The sequence below is a fragment of the Chaetura pelagica genome, unplaced genomic scaffold (assembly GCF_000747805.2).
Source record: "Chaetura pelagica isolate M959 unplaced genomic scaffold, ChaPel_1.0 scaffold12, whole genome shotgun sequence".
Lineage (NCBI taxonomy): Eukaryota > Metazoa > Chordata > Aves > Apodiformes > Apodidae > Chaetura > Chaetura pelagica.
The window spans coordinates 2,569,230-2,595,809 of NW_009952801.1; positions in this window are offsets into that span (position 1 = coordinate 2,569,230).

The following is a 26,580-nucleotide window of genomic DNA, read 5'->3' on the forward strand; positions in this document are numbered from 1 at the left end:
TTTTTTTATGAAAAAAAAAATTATTTTTTTTTTTTTTTTTTTTTTTTTTTTTTTTTCCCCCCCCCCCCCCCCCCCTTTTTTTTTAAGTTCCTCCCACAGGGATTTATAAATAGCATCCACAATCCACATGGCATGAATTGCAAATGTAATCATCGCATCAAGAAAGGTTAAAAAGCTCAGAAGTGTTGGGATCTGCTACTTTGGCAAACAAAGGCTGCATTGTTCAGAGGGCAGAAAGCAGAGTAAAGGGTTCTGTTGCACTGTAGGTAAGTGCTGTCCATTCTTTAAGCTGAAGGTAATACCATCAGCCGTATCAGAGAAGCCAGTGGTACTGTATATAACCTGCCAATACTAAATCAAAGGGGTTCTTCTGTTCACCTTGTCATTTTATATGCCTAATCCTTCATTTCAGCAGCTACTCAGAGATTAGCATTAGAGATTTAATTGATACCTATCATGTAGTTTGAATATAAGGTCTTCCTTAGTCAAATTTATTTACATAGTCAGACTATGCAAAAGAAGAAATCATAGATGTGCTGTTCATATTTTAAAGGTGACATAAGTCAGTCATTTCACTCATGTTAATGTATTCTCATCAGTCTACATGAATCTGCCCCACAAACCACCTGTCAAAATCAATACTTTGAACAGCTAGTGGATGTTTGACACTAATGTCCAGTTACTCTTAAATTATGTTTAAAGACACTAATTCATCTTTTTCAGACTAAAGATGTGCTTAAACTGTGACCAAATTGTAATGATCTCAGAGTGTTGTTCTTTTCAATAATCCAGAAATTTTCAGTGTGATGAATACCTGATTCAGAAGACATGTCAAAGAACACACTTCAGAAGATAAAACTTGTTCATTCAGAAGGGAGTATCTATTTTTCCACAGAATTTGTCTAAATTCTTTTGAAGACTGCATTTCACAGTATCCCAAAATGTTTACTAAGATTCTAAAGTTCTAAAAAACACAACACTGTACATAAATCTAACTTATCTTAATATTATAGCTCACTTATTTCCCCTTTAGTATGCAATTAATATTATGCTCAAAGTTCAATGAGTTTGAAACTAGAGAATGTTTGCTATAACTATTGTTTTTTTATACTTTGCAAAGTGTGATAAAGAATATTTTCAGAAAAATAATTGCCTTTTTACAATGTTTTATGCATGAAACTCTGTAAGCTATGACCTATGTCTCTTGAAAAAAATAATTCTAAAAATTAAACCCAAATGCATTCATGTATTTTGTGTTTTGACCCAAAATGTTTCAACTATTTAATGCAATAATGTTAATATAAACATATAAAGACTTTTAATTCTTTTAATTAACAGTATTAAAACTCCAAACAAACAGGAAACTTTTAATTTTAATACAATATTTTTTCTCTTTTACTCATTCCTCCCCACTGATGGGTGCACTACAGACTGGAAATGTCTATTTTCTTTCATTTTCCTCTTTTTCCTCTGAGCCCTGAAAAACAATGTAGCCAATGATTCTCATTTGTGGCTTTAAAAATTTCAAACAAACCTGCATTAAAATCTGCGTTAAAAGGAAGCAGTAAAAAGTGACAGTACTTCAGTGATGCACTACTGATAAAATACAAGGAAAATACCTGGGACTTTCAATTTGTGATCTAATAAGAATGGCATTTGTCATTCTTTGTCTAGTATGTAAAAATACACCAGACCTTTTAATTTTTGCCTTTTCTGAAACAAACAGCATTTAGAAAAATGGTTATACATGTTGGAATGTTTACAGTTCTGCTGTGGTTTTCTCTGTGGTTTGGGGAATGGGAATACATACAAAACACCAGTAAGGGGCCTGGAGACTGTTGATGCAAAACCGTACTCAGTTCATGCTGGCTGAAGTTTTGACAAAACCTTTGGTAGCATATTTTATCTTTGCTAGTTGTATTTCTTGAAGTAGCAGGGATATGAGGGGAACAATAGGTTTTATATTGCAAGAATTCAATGAACATAATCATGCAAATAAGGTTGTTATTTTGTGAGCCATGGAACAACCGAATCCTTCATTTTATAGAAGAAAATTGCTGCCAGTAGGCATTAAATAGTTTGAAAGTATATAATGAATTTGTAGATCATATTGTTTCACTGTTTTAGATCTGTTTGCCAAATGGAATTCATGAGGATATTTAACTCCTTCATAGGTATGATCTTTCTCCTACTAAGGCTCATGTCAGTTTACCCATTGATTTTAGTACAAATAACTCTGACCCATCTTTTGCGAAAGCTGATACTTAAGAGAGTGTGCTGTTGTTACTGTCAGGTGTCAATATTCTGTCAACATTAGTGACATCAACACCTAGAAATTTAGGTCAGTAAGATGAAAACCCGCTGTAGACCCATGCATGTGCAAGGGCATTGTGTACATTCCTCGTGTGTTTGATTACTCTCTCCAGAATCATTAGGGATTTGATGTTGAGGACGTCACAGGTATTACTTTGGCTGACAGTGGATAAATAGCTAAGACAGACAAATGACAAGGATGGATAATTATAAAGTAACACTTATATTTACACATAATGGTTCATGAACACCTCAGCTGAACAGACTGCATGAATCATACTTCGCAGGAAGACTTAACTTTGTGCTGCACATTGTGAGTCAATCAACTGCAAAACTTGGTTTGAAGGACCTCAGCCTAGTCAAAAATAGCTCAGGTTGTCTCACGGTATAGCACTTCCAGAAGGAAGCACTATTCCAACACAGTGAGAGTAACTAGAAAGGCCACTGATGTTTTAAGCAGGAACAAAGCTGCAAAGAAATGGAGCCAAAAAGCATACTTAAGGGAATTACTGTTTGTGAAGTGTTTTTCAATAATATCTGGACCACAATGAATCAGATAATACTGCTGATTCAGTCTTGTTTGACACACTATGAACTCAGCAAACAGCAGTTGTTGTCCTCCACTCTCAGTTATCTACTCACTCTCAGAAACAATGCCTAACCAACCTGATTACACAGTGATTAAAAAGTCATCAAGTCCACTGAAGAATCTGAGCTGTGCAAATAGTCAGTGAGAGAAAAAGGAAAATATGCAGGGGGGAAAAAAAAAAAAAAGAAAAAAAAAAAGAAAAAAAAAAAAGAGAAAAGTGTACAATCAACATAAATGAAGAAACAGAGCAGAAATGGAGACTGAAGGAAATAAAGCAATACTCTACTAGCTAACATTGTGTTCCAGGAGAGAAACCACCAGCCTCAAAGTCTGTCCTCAGAGACAAAACACAGGGGATGGGAAAGAAGTTGCTTGCACTTAGGGAATTAAGAGAAGAGGTTGATGTAAAATAATAATAACAATAATATGAGAAATTATAAACTTTAGGGTTTTCTTACAAAAAGAAGAAACAAAAAATATGAGTAAGCAGTGTTCCTATTTTATTTACACTTTACTAAACAAAGTTTTATTCAAGCTACATATTTCAGAGACAAAATAAAAACAAAAATCCCAGACCTATGATCCTCCTAAACAAGCTGACATATAGCTGACAAATTTCAATCTTCCATAACAGCTGTGAAAAAGCAAGTTTCAGTTTTCAGAAAAAGCACATATGCATACATACCCATAAGATTATAATGTAAACAATTGCAATGTAATTAAATAAAAATATTTACTTCAATTACTCTTCCAAATTAAAATTGAAGAGTTTATTAATTTGTGGATTTTTCTTGTTTTTTAAATCAAGCAGCATGCATTTATTTTGATATGTTAATATCAGTAGTGAGTGAGACTAGGAATAGAAAATTCATTTAAATTCTGCATCTTCTCTAAGGTTCCCATCCAGTTGACAGACACTATTTAAATACCATCTTCTTTAAACATGACAGTGACTACTACATGTGTGAATCAGTTATAAATATTATTACAGAATCATAGAATCATCAGGGTTGGAAAAGCCCTCCAAGATCATCAAGTCCAGCTGTCTGCTCTCCAATCCCTAACCAGTAAATCATCTCCTGAAGCACCATGTCTACCCATTTTTTAAATACTTCCAGTGATGCTGCCTTCACCACTACCGAGGGAAGCCTGTTCCAATGACTTACCACTTCTTCTGTGAAGAAATTTTTCCTAATATCCAACCTGAACCTCCCTTGGCACACCTTGACCCCATTTCCTCTTGTCTTATCACTAGTCACTTGAGAGAAGAGGCCAACACCTGCCTCGCCACAACCACCTTTCGGGTAGCTGTAGAGAGCAACACAATGTCCCCTCAGCCTGGCTGGGAACAGCTCATACTCCAGGCTGGACAGCCCCAGCCTCTCCTCACAAGACCTGTTTTGCAGATCCCTAATCAGCACCTTGATGTCCTTCCTATACTGAGATGTCCAAAACTGCACACAGTACTTGAGGCAAAGCCTCGCCAGAGCCAAGTATAGGGGCAGGATCACCTGCCTGGTCCTGCTGGTCACAGTATTTCTGATGCAGACCAGGATGCCATTGGCCTCCTTGGTCATCTGGGAACACTGCCAGTTCATGTTCAACTGGCTGTCAACCAACACCCCCAGGCTTCTCTGTTGGGAAGCTCTCCAGCCACTCCTCTCCAAGCCTGTAGCACTGCTGGGGGTGGTTGTGGCCAAAGTGTGATCTTCCAGCAGAAGGTGTTCTCTGTCTTATTTAATTACATTATAAAATACGTATTCTTATTTAAGTTGATAGTCCAATGTGAATAATTCCTTGATGCAAACTTGAAATCCACCTGGGAAAAAAAAGAAAAAAAACAAAACACAACACCTAGAAACAAGAATTCTAGACTATTACTTTTTAATAATGAAGAACAGCTGTAATTAAATTAAATTACCCTAAACTTTTCCTTCTTTCCCCTTTTTATTTTCTTATCTTTTCATTTTTAAAAGACAACATAAATGTACTCAAATACTTTATATATAACTTCATCCTATTCACAATCTCTAATGTAGTATATTGCTTTTATAACTTTTTACACATCCATTTTCTCCATATGTGTTTGAAATAATATCTGTATGTATACTATTGCATTATACTGCATTTTCCTCAATTAATACTTATATTCCAAAGGCTTAAACAGCTTGAAAGGTTTTATCTAGGCTATATTGAAGGGCTATAATCTGTGATAATTTTAAAAAATGAAGATAAATGTAAAAAATGTTTTATCTGTGTATTTTGGTTTGAAAGCTTCAGAAGATTTTATTTTTGTGTATTATAAAATGTTTCATATAGTTTTTTCAGCTTCTACTTGTATTTTGACATTCAAAAAGATGCTTTAGTCACTGGAGCTTTCTGAATAACACTGACATTTTTTCTTCTTCACAGTCTGCATTTAAAAAGGATACACAATGGTATTCATCAGGTGTGCTGTGAGTTAAGATGCTTTTGCACCCATCAACAATTACCAAACCTGCAGCTCCCCATAAAATGGGATTTTAGATATTGGATTGCTGTTGCCACTTCATAGAATCATAGAATCCTAGGGGTTGGAAGGGACCTCAAAAAGATCATCTAGTCCAACCCCCCTGCCAGAGCAGGGTCACCTAGAGCACATCACACAGGAACGCATCCAGGTGGGTTTTGAATGTCTCCAGTGAAGGAGACTCCACAACCTCCCTGGGCAGTCTGTTCCAGTGCTCTGTCACTCTCAAAGTAAAAATTTTTTTCGAATATTCACCTTGAACCTCCTATGCTCCAATTTACACCCATTATCCCTTGTCCTATCACTGGTCATCACTGAGAAAAGCCTAACTCCATCTCCCTGACACTCACCCCTTACATATTTGTAAACATTGATGAGGTCACCCCTCAGTCTCCTTTGCTCCAAGCTAAAGAGACCCAGCTCCCTCAGCCTTTCCTCATAAGGGAGATGTTCCACTCCCCTAATCATCTTCGTAGCTCTGCGCTGGACTCTTTCAAGCAGTTCCCTGTCCTTCTTGAACTGAGGGGCCCAGAACTGGACACAATACTCCAGATGTGGCCTCACCAATGCAGAATAGAGGGGGAGGAGAACCTCTCTTGACCTACTAACCACACCCTTTCTAATACACCCCAGGATGCCATTGGCCTTCTTGGCCACAAGGGCACATTGCTGGCTCATGGTCATCCTCCTGTCTACCAGGACCCCCAGGTCTCTTTCACCTACACTACTCTCCAGCAGTTCAGCCCCCAACCTGTACTGGGACATGGTGTTGTTCTTCCCCAAATGTAAAACTCTGCACTTCCCCTTGTTGAATTTCATCATGTTTCTCCCCGCCCAACTCACCAACCTATCTAAGTCTCTCTGAATGGCAGCACAGCCTTCTGGTGTGTCAGCCACTCCTCCCAGCTTAGTGTCATCAGCAAACTTGCTGAGGGTACATTCTATACCCTCATCCAGGTCGTTGATGAAGATGTTGAACAACACCGGTCCCAGTACCGACCCCTGTGGGACTCCACTAGTCACACACCTCTTAACTACTTCCATTGGTGGTTTTTATATTTCAATAAGACAATCCATTATAGTTAGATCCTCATGTTGAAGTAATTTGATATTTATATGAAGTAGTATGTCATTATCTCTGTTACTGAACAGTGACTATTGCAAAAAGTTTGAGCTGCTATTAAGTTATGACTATTTTTAAACTGCTTTAATTTTGTATGTGCTAAAGCCTATATGCCAGTTCAGCTTTTTTTCTGCTTTCTCAATCTTTGATCTTTCTCCACACTTCATTTTGTTAAAGTGGTTGACAAGAAGTAGAGGTGGCTTTTCAATGCAAGTGTTCACGAACACGGTTAATTCAAAGATATATTGTCTTGGGAAACAAGCAAAGGTTGACATTCCAAATTCCTTTTATGTAAGAAGTCTGTAACTCTAGTCACGTGCATCCTCTCCCTCCCTGACCTTGTGCTGCTTTGAGTTTAACACTAGGAATCTAATTTGTTGTAATCGGCATTTGGGCAGTACAGGACTAGTGGGACTTGGAATCTTTAGAGGTCTGCAAGCAATGTTAAATCTATAACTTCAACCTCACTCAAGAGTTTATAAAAGGTTACTTGCTGTACTTGTAGCAATCAACCATTGCTTAACTACATTGCGGAGTATGTTTTATGTCTGCAACCTGTAAGTTCCCCTAAAGTAAACTGCAAATTCATAGGGCATTAAATGGGTTTTTTTTCCTACCCCTGATTTAATAGATTAAAATAGGTTTTCACTTTCTTTGTTTATTGTCTTGATCAGAGGCTGCTCTATGAAGACTGAAATTATTTTGGTGTGCTCCAGCAAGTCATATCTATCCTACATTTTCATTTATACTATAAGGCACAAATATGATTTCTCTTCTGTAGGGACTCAGGACTGCTTAATAGAACTGGTCTCCTAATGTGATTTTTTCCTGTTGCAAAAAGTGCAGAGCAATTACAGTGTCATAAAAAGTGAATGTTAGGTGACGGTATTTCTCAAAACTGTGACTTTTGACCTCATACACCATCCTATGACTCAGTTGTAAACAACAGACATGCAAATAAGTTTCATGACAGGTTTAAGTTCTAATTTTTTCACTTATTCTGCCCCAGGTCACAACTTCTCTGGAACACTTGGGCACATTTAATAACAGGACCAGTTACGTTGAGGCAATCCAGATCCCTAAGCCAGGTGACAGGGACCAGGAGCAGAAAGATTCCCACACAATCCGGGAGGAGATGGTCAATGACCTGCTACACCACACAGATGTACACAAATCTATGGGGCTGCATGGCACCCAAGAGTGCTGAAAGAGCTGGCAGGACTGCTCACCAAGCCACTTTCCATACTTTATCAGCAGTCCTGGCTGGCTGGGGAGGTACCAACAGAATGGAAATCAGCCAGTGTAACTCCCATCTATAAGAAGGAACAGAAGAATGATCTGGGAAATTACAGGCCTGTCAGTTTGACTTAAGTACCAGGGAAGTTGATGGAACAGATCATCCTGAGTACAATTATGCAGTGCATGCAGAGCAACCAGGTGATGAGGCCCAGTCAGCATGGGTTCATTAAAGGCAGGTCCTGTTTGACTAACGTCATCTCTCTCTATGACAGGGTGACCGGCTCATTGGATGAGGGAAAGCCTGTAGATTTTGTCTACCTTGACCTTAGCAAGGCCTTTGACAAGGTTTCCCACAACATTCTCCTAGAGAATCTGGCTGCTCGTGGCTGGAATCTGCATGTTTTCCTGGATAAAAAGCTGGTGGGACGGCCAGGTCCAAAGAGCTCTGTTAAATCCAGTTGGTGGCTGGTCATGAGTGGTGTTCCCCAGAGCTCACTGCAGGGTCTGCTCCTGTTCAACATCTGTATTGATGACTTGTATGAGGGACTAGAGTGCACTCTCAGTAGGTTTGCAAACTACACTAAGCTGGGTGGAAAAGTCAATCTGCTTGAGGGCAGGGAGGCTTTGCAGAGCAATCTAGACAGGCATAAGCTTTGGACCAAGGCCAATGGCATGAGTTTCAGTAAGGCCAAATGTCAGGAATCACTTTTGTCATTAAATCACTTATTTCCAAATTAATCACTCAGATTGCTCTGTTTAGCACTGCTTCATAGCAAAGAAGTATATCTGCTAGAGCAGATGGATACATTTTTGTGACTTCAACCATCAATATCAGGACTCATAAATGAGAGCATTTTTTCTCACTGCTGCCACGACAGTGGTGGAAACAGAACATGATTACAATCTTCTCTCTGTAGTTTCATTTTCTTAAGATATTTTATCTGCTGATGTAAATTAGAGATGCCTTCAAGTCATTTTAGCTCACCACTGGCATGGTCACCTTGCCTACAATGGCAAGCAGAAGCAAAACTTTAAAACATAGGCACTTCTTGCACTGTTTGTGGTTTAGCCATGTCAGATCAGACTCCTGTGCTTTCTAAACTCCTTCTCAGAGAGGAACCTAGGTGCAGCTGGATCCAACCTTTGTCTCAGACCTGGCCCTTTCAGGGAAATTTATTAAAATGTCTGGGTCTAAGGAGATGACTGTCCAATACCCCTTGATCAGATTAAGGTGAAACGACACTCAAGGTCTGTATTTGAATATTAGGTTTACTTAAAGCTATAGAAGGAATATGAATACTTCCATTATTATCTTAGGCTGCACGAGCATAAAGGCTGACAATCAGATCACAAAAGTACAATACATAGATGTTTAAGTTGCACAGCCTGAGAAAAAATCGTGGTTAGGCCTTGTGTTACTTAATGATGATAGGAGAGAGTAGGAGAAGAAAAATTTATAGAGAGATAGATAATAGAATATCACTAATCCTGGATGCAACGTTGGGCCAGCAAAAGGGGGAGAGTTGTCAGTGAGGCTCCCAAAGACCACCATTGCAGCCCCCTCTTTTATAGACCTAGTTACCTTGTTTCACAAGGATAAGCAAGTGTTTGAGTCAAGCCTGAGCAGCTGGAGAGGTCCTTTGCCCCCTCCGCCCCTCCATCCTTATCTCAATCGCTGTACATGCAGCCTCAGGCCAGATTGCAGATCATAAGTGCAGTCTCCATCCTGTCAGGCAGGCCTTTGGGGATGCAAATGAGACTTTGTTCAGGGGCCACAATGGGGTTTCAACAGCAATTCCAGCAAATACAGGTCCTGAGGGCTGGTCCCTCACAAGCCCTTACCACTAAGCTCAAATCCTCCATGACTTCAGGTCATTCCTGAGCATACTGTCCTGTATCCCTCACAGCCTGACTGCAACATCTTTTTTTATCATACAGTTGCTAATTAAAATAGTACACAAAAAACAACTTTATTAAAGCTAGAAAGTCTGATGAGATGAAAAAATGAAATCAAGAAAAACACTATAGTTTCCTAGTATTGTCTGACCTGAAAGCAAACCTTTGTACTGTTATTCCTTCTGTAATAAATAGGAATGTGAAGATATCCAGGAATGACTATTAAATATTCAAAACTAGCTTATGGTGTTTTTTTTCTCAGCTGTATTACTCCATGTGTCTAATATCTGACCTTTAGTAATAAGAAGCATTTTGCAAAGACTCAGTGCACGTGTTTATCCTTGGGCATTGATATTCCAGAAGTTTGAACTATTAATGAAATGTTGTCAGATTTCCCAGCATCCATATTAAGATTTGCCTTTCATAGCAATATGACACAAAAGCATGAAAGCTACACTCTGACCTTCGTTCATGTAATTCAGTTAAAGTACATCAATCATACTTTGCTTTCTTGGCTGAGTGGAGATCATGTTGTTTCATTCTAGGTACAATTTGCCCATGGTGTATTAAGTACTATATTATGCCTCCATGAAAAGTGATATTGTGAAAAAAAAGAGGGACAGCAGAAGGGAATGTACCTTGCTTTTTAAAAACAAACAAAAAACCCTTCAAACACCAAACAAACTAAAAAAATCCCTATACATTATCTAGTCTGTGCCCTGCAAGTTGTTTTTTTCTCCACCCAATGACAGTATCGTGTAATCAGTTTTTACTCAGAATTTTCTGTTTTTCTACTCCAAGAAGAAAGAAACAGAGTCCAGTTAAAAGATGAGGGCAGAGATTAAAAGGCAAAATCAGGTGTCAAAAGCAAGATTGAGAAAGATTGAACTGCCTGAATCAGAAAATGAAATCTAAATGCCCGGTTTGGTAGCTGCTTGGGTTTCCTAGGCATTAGTGTTTTGCACTATGTTGCTGCATAGACCTTAGCAAACAGAGTACTAACTCTAGCATACCACTTTTTGAGACTTAAAAATAAGATGGAGGGATATCTGTGCTGCTTAAAGGCATTGATCTGTTCAGCTTTGATGAATTTCCAAAACAAAGACTTAATGGCTTTCTTTTTGATCAATGCCTGCAACTGTCACTGTCAGTTTTCCATAGTAGCAAACTATAGAGAATAATTATCTCCTTAGAGGAAGAGGATTTCTCCCATTTTCTTATCTCCCAAGTGAAGTCTCTATCAACCAGGCAGCAGATAATAATACATGTCCATGTCCCTGTGTGTGTACAGACACATACAAATAGTGGGCTTATTTCCCCGTCTCTTACTAAGGATACTGTCAGAAAGTGGTGTAATTAGTTTGTGATTAATATACATACGAAACTGCAATATTGTTTATACTGTTTACAAGATCTCCTTGGTATGATTTCTTATTTTGGTTAATGCTCTTGACATGTTGTAGTCTACATTTTTCATTATATTAACTAGATCACAAACTTAATGTACCTTCAATTTTTAAACAAAGGTATCCCAAAGTCACATTCCACCTTTTTGCTATTTTGTCTACAATGTCTAAACCTCCTTTATATAGAAAAAACCTTGATGATGTGGTTTTATTATCAGTGACTTTGGAAGCTATTAAAGTAGCAAGGTCAGAATAATGGCTTACTAGATTCTGTGGTTTCATTGATACAAAAATATCTGTATTATACACATTATTTCAAGTAATGAAACCTGGACTATGTGCTTGTACAAAGCGCAGGACTTCTACCAGGGAAGAACTTCAGTAAAATAGTTCCTGTACTCTCTAGAATTCCCTTGTCACTGTACTAAGCAATAAGGTTACCCTGTGACCTGTTTTAGAGTGGGGTTGTCCATTAAAGAAATGTTAATTCATCTCCGCATCATCATTCTAGTTGACTACAATGACCTTAGGTTGCTTCAAGGTTGAAATGAATACAATTGTTTTACCAAATTATTTATTCCAAGATTTAATTATATTGTTAATCCTTTCAGAAGCACAGAAAATCTCCAGCAATACAAGTCTTTTGCAGAGAATCAGACAACCTTAGTTGTTAATCTTCTAGGCCAGTATTCAGAAACAATTAGCACAAAGATTGTAACTCTGGCTACCATGCCATGACATACTATTCTGGGCAGGATACAGGCCATATCTATGCCACTATAGTAATTTTTTGTGGGAAAAAAAGTTTGTTTATTTATTTGAACAGATTTCAGATTCAGCAGACTATATTAAAGACAGTCACACTCAATGTACTTTAAGACCTAAACTCAGCACATTGTTCCTTATAATTTCCTTCTGAAAGAACTGTGGCTGTGAGCTTTTCATCTTAGTCTAGCTTTGTGAGCTTTCCTAGAACATATGATAAGGATAATACATATTCCCAAGCATTTTTGAGCGAAATTAAAAAAGTGAATTTTGGGGTTGGGACAGTTGTGTTTCAGGTGGTAGTTTGACTTCATTTTGTTAGGTATGCAACTTTTCTTAAAAGATATTCAATGTGGGAAGTGAAACATTCATTTTTACTAAGAAAACATGCTCTCCACCTGTGTTTTACATTTGTGGGTGTGCTGAAACTTTCAAGATAGAAGTTAGATAGATCACAGACATAAGAATATATTTTTTTAATGAATCAGTAATAAGTGTGATAGGTTTTTAAAGTGTCATCTGTATTGCTTTTCTTTTTTTTTAGCTGTGCATATTCTTTCCATCTTAAAAAATAAAGTTAAATCTTTAGCAGAACTTTGTAAAGCAGAAAGCTAGATTTTCCCATTTTTTTCTTCTGTGTTTTAAAAATTATATGAGCTAAACCCAGTATACACCTCAGTGCCACACATTCCCTTGCTAACATAAAAAATTAAAGTGAGAAAAGTTGTGGTTTGTGATAAAGACAATTAAATACATGAAGCAAAAGCTGTGTGTGGACTCTTTTCCAGGATAGCAAGGCTTCACCATGCTTAGTGCTTACTTGGTAAGATAAATGCCCTAAATGCCAACATGCTTCCTTCCTCTTTCTTATCTCCTATCCTCCTGCTTACCCCCCTTTTATTGCTGAGCATGATGTCGTATAGTATGGGATTTCTTCTTGGTCATTTGAGGTCAACTGTTCCAGCTGTGTCCCCTCCCAGTTTCTTGTGCAGTCTCAGGGTACTCACTGGCAAGGTAGCATGATAAACAGAGAAGAACTTGATGTTGTGTGAGTACTACTCAGTAATAGCTAAAACATTGGTGTGTTACCAACACTGTTCTGTTCACAATCCAAAACTACACCATACAGGCTACTATGACTAAATTTAACTCTGTCACAGGCAAAACCAGTACAAGGGCTTATTATTGCTGTTGTTGATTTCAATCAATGTGCAAATATGCATCAAAAACATTACTGATATACCTGGATCTCTCTGTTTTTTTTCTAATTCCTGTTTGCTGTAAAATTCACTCAAAAGATGTGCATGGGGATACAAAATAGCCCAGCAGGGAGATATCCATTCTAATTAAATCACTTCAGACTCTAATTGTGAGATCCTTTAAATCATGTGCCAGATTCAGCAGTCAAAATGGCCCTAGTCCTTGATATCACGCTAACCAATGTTAACAGGCAGAACTTATGAATGGCTTAGTATTATCAACTGTATTGTCAGATGAAAAGGCTAAAACACTTAAAAGTTCTTTATTCACTATTTAACAGAAAGGGTTAGTGGTACCTTATCTGCCTTTAGAGTTTTAACTTCTACATTTGTATTGGTCACCCTATGACTCTGGGCAATAAAATGATGATATTAGACTCAAAACTCAATTAGTCTGACAAATTTTGTCTGTATCACATTCATGTATTTTATTTATTTTCTATAGGGTGAGATGAATAGAAGCTTTTTTTTGTCTCCCCTTTCACAATAAAACAAATCTATATGATCCAGATTGCAAACTTGAATGCAGCTGTCTACAGTTTATTGGATGAGTCCAGGCACCAGTCAGATCTCATGAGAGATTTTATTCTATTTGAGACACCAACTAACCCTGCCATCTACTTTCAATGTCGAAATGCTTTCGTGCACACAATGGTTTTTTTTCATGAAAAAGTGACAAAGCTCTCCACAAAATATCAAACACAACGAGATATCTTATCTGCTCACACTCCAGCAGGAAAGACTTGTTTTTTTTTTCTAAAAACAACAAAAAGGGTGTTTTTTTGTTTTGTGTTGTGTTGGTTTTTTTACATTTATCTGTTAAGTATTACAAGCCCACAGTGGTACCTAGAAGAAGATTTTTAATGCATTTAGAGGTATCTGAAAGAATAGATGACACTAGCAAAAACTGAATAGACTTTTCAAGGCCTGACCTTGTATCTAATTATTCTCAAAGACCATGTATCATTCTTTGTTCAATTCTCACGTGTTCAACCGAAGAGATACGTTGGTAAGAGAGCATATGTATTGATATGTTAGAATCAGAAGGCCATTATGAGTTGATTGCTTGTGTTAAATGGCCACAGGTAAACAATGATGTCAGTGAAATATTTTTAATGTGTGCAGTTTCAGTGAGCTCCTATTTTTTATTGGATCAGTACTAACATTCCATGTTCCACTAAAGCAGTACAGAGAGACAATTTCCTAGTCACTGCAGATTACAGCTGTTACTAACTAACAAAATGTACTTGTTAACCAAATGCTATTAAAATAAACTAAGTTTCTTCCAATTATATTTTTGCAGGGAGAAATTCACCCATTTAAAATCCCCAGCAATGTATTGCTTTGCATCTTGGAGATGATTTCTAAGCCTTCGACAAATACAATGGGGAGATAAAGGATATTAAAACTGGTCAATGATAAGAAATGAGATGGGACACTGAATCCTCAGTTACACAGATTTAGTGGTTATGGACTTAAACAGAAGGGCAGCAACATTTATTCCGGGAAATTCTGTCTCTGAAAAACAAAAGACACTTCTACAGAAGATAAACTTTTATTTTGCTGTAACTGAAAATCTGTCTCACTGTGAAAGCAGTAACTTTCTCTGTAGGGATTAATATGTTTGCTGACACAAGCACCTAGACATTTCTTGTTACTGTAGATGTGGGGAAAGAGAAAAATTTTACAGCTTAGGTTATTTCTTGCCTGTGTATTTCACCTTTCTCTCAGATGTCATTAATGTTATAATAATTTATATATCATTATCCTGTAATGTTGCTATTATCTTACATATTATGATCATACAAGTTATTTCATTAGTCATTGAACAGCAAGCATCTCATGGAGAAACAACAAAAGTGCATAGCAAAGCAAAAAGGCACAGTACTTATAAGAAGAAAACAAGATGAAAAATTGGATAGAATATATCCAGGCTCCATCACTATCTCAAACTCCATTCAAAATATGACTGCATTGCCTCCTGGCTTTAGCTGGCTTCACAAGCTTGATTCTCCCTAGCTATGCCTAGGGGTCAATAAAGTAGGCCTTACCTTTGGCTCTTGCAGGCTTTGATGAAAATTAACTGACTATACTGTGAAAATTACCTTCATTTTTGGTGTTTTTACACACTTATGCTTTCCAGAAAATTAATAAGAAACTGCCTCTGTCCACTGCTTATGCAGGAAGGAGTATGTATGACATCTCTCAGAGTTGTTGCTTCATTATTCCTTCACTTATCTCTGTGGGTTTTGTATTCAATTCTTGTCTAAACTTCACAAAGACAATGTCTGGAGATTTACTTTCTTTCAAATAAAAACTGAGAATACAGAGAAATAAATAACAGCTTTAGGGAGCTCAGGAAATGACCGCTAAATCCAAAAAAACCAAACTGCTGTGACAACGGGAAGTGGACGCAGGTCAGCAAAATGATACTGTAGACTGTATGACTAGATCTCCACTCACTGTAATGGGACCTTAAACACCTATCTGAAGTGGAGACAGCTGCTTTGAAGTTATGGAAAGTTAGGAGTATGAATCCTTAGCTGGAAGAATTCTTTCAAGGTGTTCATTAATATTCTAACCTATCTTTTATATTATCTGCAATGGGTGCTTAGGCATAGAGTTTACATACAATTATAGTTCCTGAAGATATTCACCCTGTCATCCAGTGATTAATAGCCATCAGATTTTTCCGTTAGAAATTTGTCTGCTCCCTTTCTTAACACATCACTAATAATTACTGCCTGGTTCTACTTTTTTCCAGTAGAGTTAGAACAACAAACAATCCTCCGAGAATTACAGTATCATCAGGGAGATATCAACCTGTGCGGCTCCCCTAGCTTCTTCTTCACGTTAAGGCATATGATTGAAGAGAGTTTTTTACATAACTGTGTCTTAATCTTGTATTTTGCTAGCTTAACTCTTTCAGCTAAAAAAACACAAACTAGTAATTGCCATGCTGAGGCCAGCTTTTCAGTTGATCCACTTCCAGCTGACTGTCTTACTATGAACTAGTTCTCTTAAATTTTCCCAGTTTGATGCAACAGGTTCACCAGTCTCCAATACAGGCATTCACCTTCAGCAAAAAAAAAGCATATGGGAATATTTTCTCACTTGCTTACACACACAGAGGCCTTGCGTTGCAATGTTACTTTGCTTTCTAGCTGTTTATAGAGTTTAAACCAAATAGGTATTTTAAATTAAACATCTATAAAATTAGGTGAAATCTGTTTGTGTTTTTTTTTTTTTTAGAGTGCAAAATGGTTCCTAGGGTCACTGAGTGAAAATGTCTGTCTTTACCTGTTCCCTGAAACTCTGCAGCCAGAGCTGAATAACTTAACCATTTTCAGATTAATGTCAGGTGCTTGGAGTTACATGCAAAAACAAGGCTATAGCATTTGAATTCTTTTGCACATGTAGTCTCATAGTTGATGCAAATCAGCATTTGCAAATGGAAAATGTCTGAAGCATTATTTGAAGACAGAAATGTTTCTCTGAAACAGCTTATGCTGTTTTTTTATAGAAACAAATTCATTTCCTGAAAATTCTCACTACAACATAATAATAATTAAAAAAGTGTAGAGTAAACAACATATTTCCTAAATTCTGTCATTCCCACATAGAATGAATAATTGTATTTTTTTTTAAATGTAAATGTGGCCAAAATGCATGGGACAGGCTGTCAGAAAATCAGGTTGGAAACAAACACATCTGTAGCTAAACACCATAGATAAGACATCTGAAGTACGTATAATTATATGTGAATATATAGCATTCTCTACTTAGTTTAAATTAAATATTTCATTATTTTAAAGTGTTAAACTGCAAGCACCATATTAAAAACACATAATAAGAACTTACTCAACTGCTACAGCTACACCTTTGATAAAATTTTATTGTAAAGCTGCTCATAAAAACTTCAGTTTCATGGAATGTAAATTCAAATAACAGCCCATAGTGATTTTAAAAAATATTAAATGAGAAATTGCCTTGTAAAATGTTATTGCTGCTTAATGCATAATCATATTTCATTTAAAACTTCTTGTAACATGTTGTGTTAGTATTTAAATAAAGAGGAAAAGTTATTTTAAAAGTTCCTCCAGTGCTTCATAATTTTAAAATAAATTGTCTTCTGCTTCAATATGTGAACTATTTTGGCAGAATATTTAAATCAGAAAGCTAATGGAATGCAGCTGTTCAAAGTTATCTAAGAAAAGAGTCACCATGTGTCTTGTCTGCTTTTCTAGCTAGTTTGTTGCAGAATGGCATTGTCTGTCTACAATTGGAGATAAAAAATATTATGTATTGTTATTCCCACTCATTACAGGATTACTTTACTTTCATCATTGTTACCTGCCTTTTACATTCTATTAATACAAACATAGGTAGAAAAACAAAATAAAATAAAAAACAAATAATCAATGATCCCATCTAAACTTACAAATGTTGTGCCTTTTTATACTTCCTTCCAAGTTTAGGGTTTTTTTTACTTTCCTTTTTCAATGGTGTCATTTAAGAATATTAACCTTGGCAAGACTTAAAACATTTTTCTTAGATCTCAAAAAAACATATTGAAACTGGTGATTAGGAAAAGGAAGAGACAGTCATCATAAAAACAGTAGTAATAAAAGCCTCTGTGGGAAAAGTATGCCACAGGTATTTACAGGGATATTAAAAGAATGTATAGTAAATGATAGACATGCTACACAGTCCTGACTTCTTCCAATAATCTTTTCAGTGCTTCTGAACTTCCCTGGTTCAGCCTTCAAACAACAGACACTTTTCCTCTGAAGGACACCAAGAAAGTAAGAATGCCTTACTGTATATAAAACAGAGAATAGTATGGCATACATAGTTAACAACGGTAGCGGTAGTAAATAAGATCGCATTCTGTCCATGAAAGTATCTTCTGACTTGCAAGTCAAAATGGTAAAATGAAGTTGGCTGATGTAAACAACGTATTTCCTAAACTATTGTCTGGATCCATAGCATTCAGATATAATGTAAGCATGATCTCTTTTTAAGTTAACTTTTGGTATGAGTGCGCTAGATTTAGAATTTGCCTAGTACAACATGAGCAAAGATAAGTTTATAACTTTCATTCTGGCCTGAGCAACTGATTATATAAAGATGGAAAACCTGAAGGGCAGACATTTAGAAAAAGTCTCTGGTAAGAGAATGTCAAATGCCATAGGGGGAGTAGTTACTCTGATACACCAAGAAACATTTTCTTCCATTTATTTTTACTCTCCATTTGTACCTGAATTTGTGCTTGCATAAATGTGTCAGACAAATAATGTCTGACAATTCCAAACTAAATAAATCACTATAATATCAAACCTGGAAAGAGGGTTACAGAGGCTAGAGCAAGCTTAATCTGAATCAATAGCCCAAGAGAAGGATTCGTTCATTCCTCTTACACTTAAAATTAGTTTGCTATTTCTCATACGCCAGTAGAAACTATGGGTGGCGTGTAAGTATAAGAAAATTCTCTCCACTTGAACTGTTTGTAATTTTCTTTTGAAAAAATGAAAAGGACATAAGCATTGCAAAAAGTTTTGTGACAATTAGTCTACATTTTTCAAAACTAATTAAACACAGAAACTTTCTATCTTATACATCATCAGGGTTTTATTTATTTATCATAGGAAAGACCCAAATCACATATCGAAAGCAACAAATTATTAGAAATGCTTAATATTCTATGTACTAAATCTGAAATGCTCATTAATGGAGCACCAGCAAGTTTAATAAAATGCCATGCCATAATTATTTGCCAACTAGCTAGTGTAATCAAACATGTAGGATTGACTGCTACTTACATGACTTTTCATGTAGAATTCAAAAAAGAAAATTATAATAACTTTATGTTGCAAAGACAATTCTTTTTTGTTTTGGTTCATCTGCTTAGATAGTTTCAAAATGACATTGTACGCTGAAGCGCCTCATATATAGTGTCATCTTTTATTTCATTTTTAAATCTCTCCAGAGTATGAAATAAATAATAGAAAGACACTAAATTGAATAAGTGTATTCTACGTTTGTGTATTACTATGTGCTAGTCAAGATCCTAATGCTGAGCTTTATTGTAAATCACATTGATCTATAATTACTGCAAACTGTTAAGTTTTCATATTCACAGAGTCTTTGGGAATAAATCACTGTATCATTCATCATCAATATCAAATATGGGGCATAGAAGAGTAATTCTGCCTAAACATGTTGTAAACTGAAGAGATTAGTCTGAATTCGTTCAGAGTTTTGGATATTTAAAAACAAAATTATAAATATAAGATTATAAATATTACTTAGTTTCCTTGTTCTTTAATGGAATAAAATGTTTGTATAAACTTATGTTAAAAGAAAATCTATGTAAAAAGGTCAAGAGAACTGATTCTCCCCCTCTACTCTGCTCTTGTAAGACCCAAACTGGAGTCCTATGTCCAGTTCTGAAGATCCCAGCATCGGAAGGACATGGAGATCTTGGAGCTAGTCCAGAGGAGGTCCATAAAGAAGATCTGAGGGCTGGACCCCCTCTCCTATGAAGAGAGGCTGAGAGAGTTGGGGTTGTTCAGCTTGGAGAAGAGAAGGCTCCAGGGAGACCTTATAGTGGCCTTCCAGAACATAACGGGGGCCTACAGAAAAGCTGGTTATGATACTAACCAAATGGCAGCCTGTTGTCTAGGAAGTCCATGTAATATAGGCCCTGAGAAGGAAAACTTCCCATAAGAGAGGTTTTGTGGACTGTTTCTAGAAAGACAGACCACATCTTAATTGTACTGACTTTCAAAGAGCATATGATTTGAAACACCTTCAAGATACAGCTATCTACAATTTGTGGACACTAATCTTGAGGCATAGGATGTCTGTATAGACAATGTAGAAACAACTAAGAAGGAGAGCTACCTCCATAGATTTTGAATGGGTAAAAAAAATCACTTAAAATGGAGGAAGGGTCGATTGTTCTCTGCAGATGCTCTCTCTTCCTACAGTTCTGATGGGGATGATTACACAGATCACATATGATTCCCTCTGTTCCCTACTTTCAGTAGGTGTGGCTGGAGGGCTACTGAAATTTCTTCCCAGCAGCAGCTGATCCACCAGGACAATAGTTTGAGCTGTTAATTCTTGAGGAGTAACTGACTTCGGCTATGTCCTCATTTCTTATATTAAAGAAGGAATTTAACTGCAAAAATTTGCCACCTCTGACATCCCTGTGTGTTGAGACACTATGCTGTGGGAGACGGTGTCAAAGGCCTTATCAAAGTCCAGGTAGGCAATTTCCACAGCCTTCCCTTCATCCAATAGACAGCTCACGTTGTCACAGAAAGAGACGAGGTTGGTCTAGCAAGACCTCTCTTCCATAAACCCATGCTGGCTCATCCTGATCTCCTGGTTGCCCCACACTTGCTGTGTGAGCTCACTCAAGATGAGCCTCTACATGATCCTTCCCAGTACCAAGGTCAGACTGACAAGCTTGTATAATCCTCTTTCTGGACCTTCTTGTAGAGGAGTATAACATTAAGCAGCCTCCAGTCATCTGGGACCTCCCCTGTTGACAAAGATTGCTGATAAATGATGGAGAGAGGTTTAGCGAGCTGTCCAACTAGCTCCCTCAGTACCCTAGGGTGGATACCATCAGGCCCCATAGACCTGTGAGTGTCTAAGTGCAGAAGCAGATCATTAACTACTTCCTGGATTATGTGGGGTTGCTCTGCTCTTAGTCCTTATCTTCCAGATCAGAAGGCTGAACACCCTGGGGAAAGCTGGTCTGACTATTGAAGATTGAGGGAAAGAAGGCATTAAGTATCTCAGCCTTTTCCTCATCCTTGGTTGCAATGTTCCCCTCCATGTCCAGCCTGTTTTCAGGTGCTTACACTTAAGTAAAATAGGTCCCATCATCAGTATCTCATGATTTTGAAGTGTATCCTCTAACACCCAAAATGTCCACTAAAAATATAATTCTTTTGGTTAATACCAAAGCCTTTGAAGTCAGTATTCCACAGTATTGTCCTATCACTTTAATTATAAAAGTGTATTTTTGAAAAGATATTGTTTTATAGTAGCAAAATACAGTGAGTCACTGCTGAATTGTTTTGAGTGCTCTAAACATTGTTTGGACTGAATAGTTTAAAAAACTTATTTTTAAATACCTTTGAGGGAAACTGTGAAAAATAGACTTCCTACTGTAGAGCTGGTCACCATCCTAGGCTTTCTAAACTTTGAGAAATATAAAGGATAGTTGTGCTATTGAATCTGTTTTCATTTTCCACAGCAGGAAAAAATGTTTTCCTACTTATAAACTCAAGCAATTCTACAATTGCTACCTAAACCTGCCTACACAAGTAAAAGCTTATTTCTTTATGCTTACTGTGTTTTGGCTCATTCCTTGATGCACGTGGAAGGATATTGTAAATAACATTTTAACACCCACAGCCCAGTTTAGATTGATCAGGTGTGATGTACTGCTAGGCCATTTAAAGAAAAAAAATCAATACATATACAAGAAATGTTAATTATGTCTGTAATCTGCCACATACAGCAACAAGAATCATCACTAAAAGGTCAGGTAGAAGAGCTAATATTACAGGTTTTACTTTAGTCACATTTTTGCTTGTGCCATGCAAGTTTTTCTAACTGTAAATTAATGGCCCTGTTCTTACTTCAGCTCATTTCTATGCTTTCTTCTTCTAATTATATTACAAAGACAGCACAATGAGCAACACATTTTTTTGGCCATGGAAGACCTACAGAAGGCATACAAGCTGCAGACTGTGCCTTTCACTCAGCTTTGCTGTGAACATGTATGATTTACTATAGAAGATGTTTCACAGCAGATAGAGGGGTAAAACAAAGTAATTTTTTTGTGATGCTTGAGTCTCAATACCAATACTGAAGACAGCTTTAGTTACAACTATAACTTTAAACTTAGGAAACAGAGGAAAACTACCACTTGAATTCAAAGTCTTGATAGCAGTTCCTGTATTGGACTTCAGAAATGGCAGTGTCTAAATGAAGTAGTTTCATATTCAGAAGCTGAAGTAATTACTGCAAGCTTCAGTTGCATACTGACTCTGACTTAGGCCCAATCTCCAAGCCTCATTGTTGCTTTGTTGCTGACTTCTTCAAGGAACAATGCAAATCAACTGATTCCTGTTTATACTCTTCATGTCAACACATTCTCAGGGTGAGCAATCTCTGGAAAAGCAGTTATAAATAAGTTTTAGTTCCTTTTAGTTCAATTGAGCTGAAGTAATTAAAAACTAAGGCAGTCCACTCATTGGTAAGTACTAAGAAACAGAATATTAAAATACATCTGGCCCAGGAATGATATAAATGACCTGCAAAAAGTCAGTTGTAAAAACTACAAAGAAAAATAAAATAAAATCATAGTTATTGTGTAAGCTTTTCTAACCCTGAGAGAGTTGGTTTTCTACAAAATAATTCATTTTTTATATTAAAGCATTTAAATCTCAACTTATATTTAATAGATGGCTTTAGTGACTGTATTTGTGGTGGCTGAAACCTTAGAGAACACATTGCTCTAATGCTGTAGCTCATGAAGAAACAGACGCAATGTAGTGTATCATGACAGACTGAAATGGAATTCCAGCCGTGTGAAGGTAAATTTTCCAGCTGTGCTAGCAGAGATTGGAATAACTCACTCGTGACTGCTGCAGAAGAAAGTGTCAGTCTATATCTCAAACTCTGGCTATCAACCACTTTGTACTGCTGCCTGCAGCAGACAGAGAAAGATTCTGGAGAAACAAGGTGAGATGAATGCATTTCTGGAAAGTAACTTATAGTTTTATAATATATATATATTTATTGCAATATTTATTTTTTCTTCCTGTAGTTTTTACTCTGAGTTTATGAGCATTTAGATTATTTTTTTTTTTTCAAATGGGTATACTACTTTATGCACATTACTCTTTGCCATGCTATTTTTTTTTCTTTTAGAATAGCTGCTGTTTCATGAATGTTCAACAAGCTAGAAAGATTACCCTATCATGTACAACTAATGAAGTCAGTGCGATTAACACAAAGCCTTAAAATGGGGACAGAACTACAAGAAGGATATTTACATGGGAATATTGTAGTTGGACTTAGGATTTCACAAACTGGACTAATAAAAATTATAAGTCACCAAATCACTAATGCATTGGGGTTTTACTGTGAAAACGAGTAGGTGAATATTGTGCGAATTAACTTGAAGAATTAACAACACTGATTTCAAATAAGCACTTTTTTTTTATTGTTTACCAGTTAAGTCACACTGAAACTCCCAATTCTTATTTTTTTAATTAAAATTCAGCTCCTTGGCTAGTGCTTACAGAAAATAGGATTTCTAAATGGGTTCCCCATCTAATGCAGGCTTAGAGCCACTTTGGATTCCAAGATCAGGCAAATACAAGCCTTTGATCAGGGACACAGGAACTTAAAATGTACCAGAAAATGAACAGAAAATACACATTAACATCAACAGGTTCAGGCAAACCTTCTCCCTTTCCTTTATTCCTGGCCTCATGACATACTGCAACACAAAGAATATGAAGCATTACCTTTAAAAGTAAAATTCAGCATAAACATAAACAAAAGAACTGAGCAGAGCAAGGATGAAGAATGCCGAAACTCTAAATGTTGATACAGCATGTGTAAATAGGAGCTTTGTTATGAAAATATAAATCGTATTATTTTCTCAAGGATATTAACTTTTCGTTTGGAAAGAGCAGTTCTCTGTTCCTCCAGCTCTTTCACTACAAACTCATTCCTGACTGGGCTTTCTAACCTCATAATTTCTCTTGGGGTGTTTTAGATTTCAGTCTACCTCAGAAATGACCAACTTAATTTTTATTGGTGTCTGGTCTCACCGTCACTCATTTCAGACATAAATAATCATAAGTTGAAGTGATTCTCTATTATAATGTTTGGGAAATAACTAGAATATAGATGTGTTCTTATTGTGACAAGGTAGTTTTGGTATCCATGCAAGTGCATATATATCAGGAAAAAACTCTATAATTATTTGCTACACATTTGCTTGGTTGTATATTTTTAACTATTAATCAAATCAGAATATTTTTTAAATGTTGAGGCAAATGAAAATCTTCCTCTGCTCTTTAAAAATAAATACATGAAGACCAGACAGAATAGACACTCTGTGTCTTGCAGATCCTCCCACTTCTCTCCTTTTTACATACACATGTGGATATTTTATATAATTTACCATAAAGCGACTCAAGGAAATCTTAAGGTACCTTGGTCGTTTGTACATTTCAGTTTGCCCAAAATCAAAGCAAAATTACTCTTCAGGTAATATTGTTCCTTCTATGTTCTCATCCTTTTTCCAGCACCCATTTCACATGCCACTAATCCCAGAATTTCTGACTTTCATCTGGTCTCATAGTGACTTTCTGTAGGAGTTTAAATCCCACCAAACTGCACAGCCATTTCCAAGTGTCACTCCTTCCTGAGCCAACCAATCTTTTTCTACACCTAGAAGAGGCCTGTAGAAGAAGTGACTACTAAACCCCTAGAATGCTGAAATCCAAACGTATCTTTGCAATAGCATATGAAGTCATTGAACTGTGTCTGTTTAAACAACTTTTATTTCAATGAAAATCTTCATTAGCTGTTTGGCAAATTCACTCAACTTCTCCCAGCTGCAGGACTGGTTAGAAAATGAACTCTAATTGGACTTTGAGGTGGCAAATTTTATACTCTACAGAAAAAGAACTATCTGAAAACTTGCAGCTGTGGTTTGAGTTTGTTTAGGTTTGCACAGATGTCAAAACCTTGTGAAGCTTTGAAACACATTAAACTTATTTATTTCAGGCACAAGCAGCTTTTCACTAGCTGTAGAAAAGTTGAACTGGGTGGAAGAGGAGATACACATCTTAGGACTTCTTTTTATAAGGTTGACTCAAGCTTTTAATGAAATTATTGATCTCCTTTCACAGACTGTTTTTAAAAAACAGAGGGGAAATTAAATTAAACTGCCAGAAAGAAGGTAAACGCCTACAAAACTCAAAACAGTGATTTAAGAGTTATAGCACCTGGTGACAGCAAGTGTGAATAACTATGTGTTTATATTTTGTGCTGCTACTTATCAACATGCAACATAAAAACAAAAAATATGAGAAGAAAACACTTATTTAAAGCCTGGCCACATCTATGAATTGATGTAATTACTGTGCATCCAGGTCAAAGAAACCTGTTGGTCTTGCAAGAAGAAACATTAGGAAATCTAATGTTAGGATAGGGATTTCTAATTGGGTGCTGCAAAAGCAGAACATAAAGAAAAACAAAACAAAACAAAACAAACAACAAAACAAAAACAAACAAACAAACAAAAAGCCACAACAAAACCCCCATATGTGATTGGAGGAGAAATTACATGCCCAGGAAATGAGCTAGATACAAATGCACATTCTTGCACACAAACCAAGTAGAATTCATAAAATAACAAGAATTTAAAATTCTGTTTATAGAAGTCCTAGATGTCATGGATTTCTGGAACTGAAACACATTTGTATATACACCTGAGAATCCTTGCTGCTCTCTTCTATGCCTTCTCTAGCTTCATCATTATCCTCTTGAACTGGGAGTGATGAGTGGAAGATTCAGCATATGGGGCCACTGTAATTTGTAATGATGTGGCATGATAATTGTTCCTAGTTTTGGCTGTTGTTTATTTTTTTCCAAAATCTAGCACTCTTTTTGAATGTTCTGAGAATTCCCACAGTGGTACCAAAATCTTTCACATGGAAATAACTAATCTGGAGGTCATTACACTTTAGCTGGCCTACTTAGTCTGGCTTTGGCCTCCAAAGTAGAACATACTGACATACTCTGGAGTGGGTCCAACAAAGGGCCACAAAGTTGACATTTAAGCACATGGCACATGATGAGAGGCTGAGGTAATTTGTTTTATTCAGCCTTAAAAAGAGAGAATGAAAGGAGATCTTGTTAGTGTCTACAGCTGTCTAATGTGATAATAATGAGAAAATGGAGACAGACCGTTTGGAAGGTTCATGGTGACATGAAAAGGAACTATGCACACAACTCCTACTAGAGGGAGTTCCAGACAACTGTCAGAAAAAACTTTGGTATTTATGACATAGGTTACCCAAAGATGTTGTATAATCTCCATCCTTGGAGATATATTCCAAACATGACTGAACACAGCACAGAGAAAAATCATCTAATTGGTCCTGCTTTAAGCAGCTGGGTAGACTAAATTATTCATATATCACTGCCAACCAAAATTATTTTATGAGTTCAGGTAAGAGTAGTATTGTGTTCATCTATTCTGCAATGCAGGGAGAATATTCACAACTTTATTTGCATTTGTTTGTCTGAAGAACCAATTTCAATGAAATGCAGATAGGATAATCTTTATAAATCCAGCCTACTATCTTACTGTCTTTTATTTGAGAGTCATTTTGCAATAACATAACTTCTCTGAGTAGTCTTTCTTT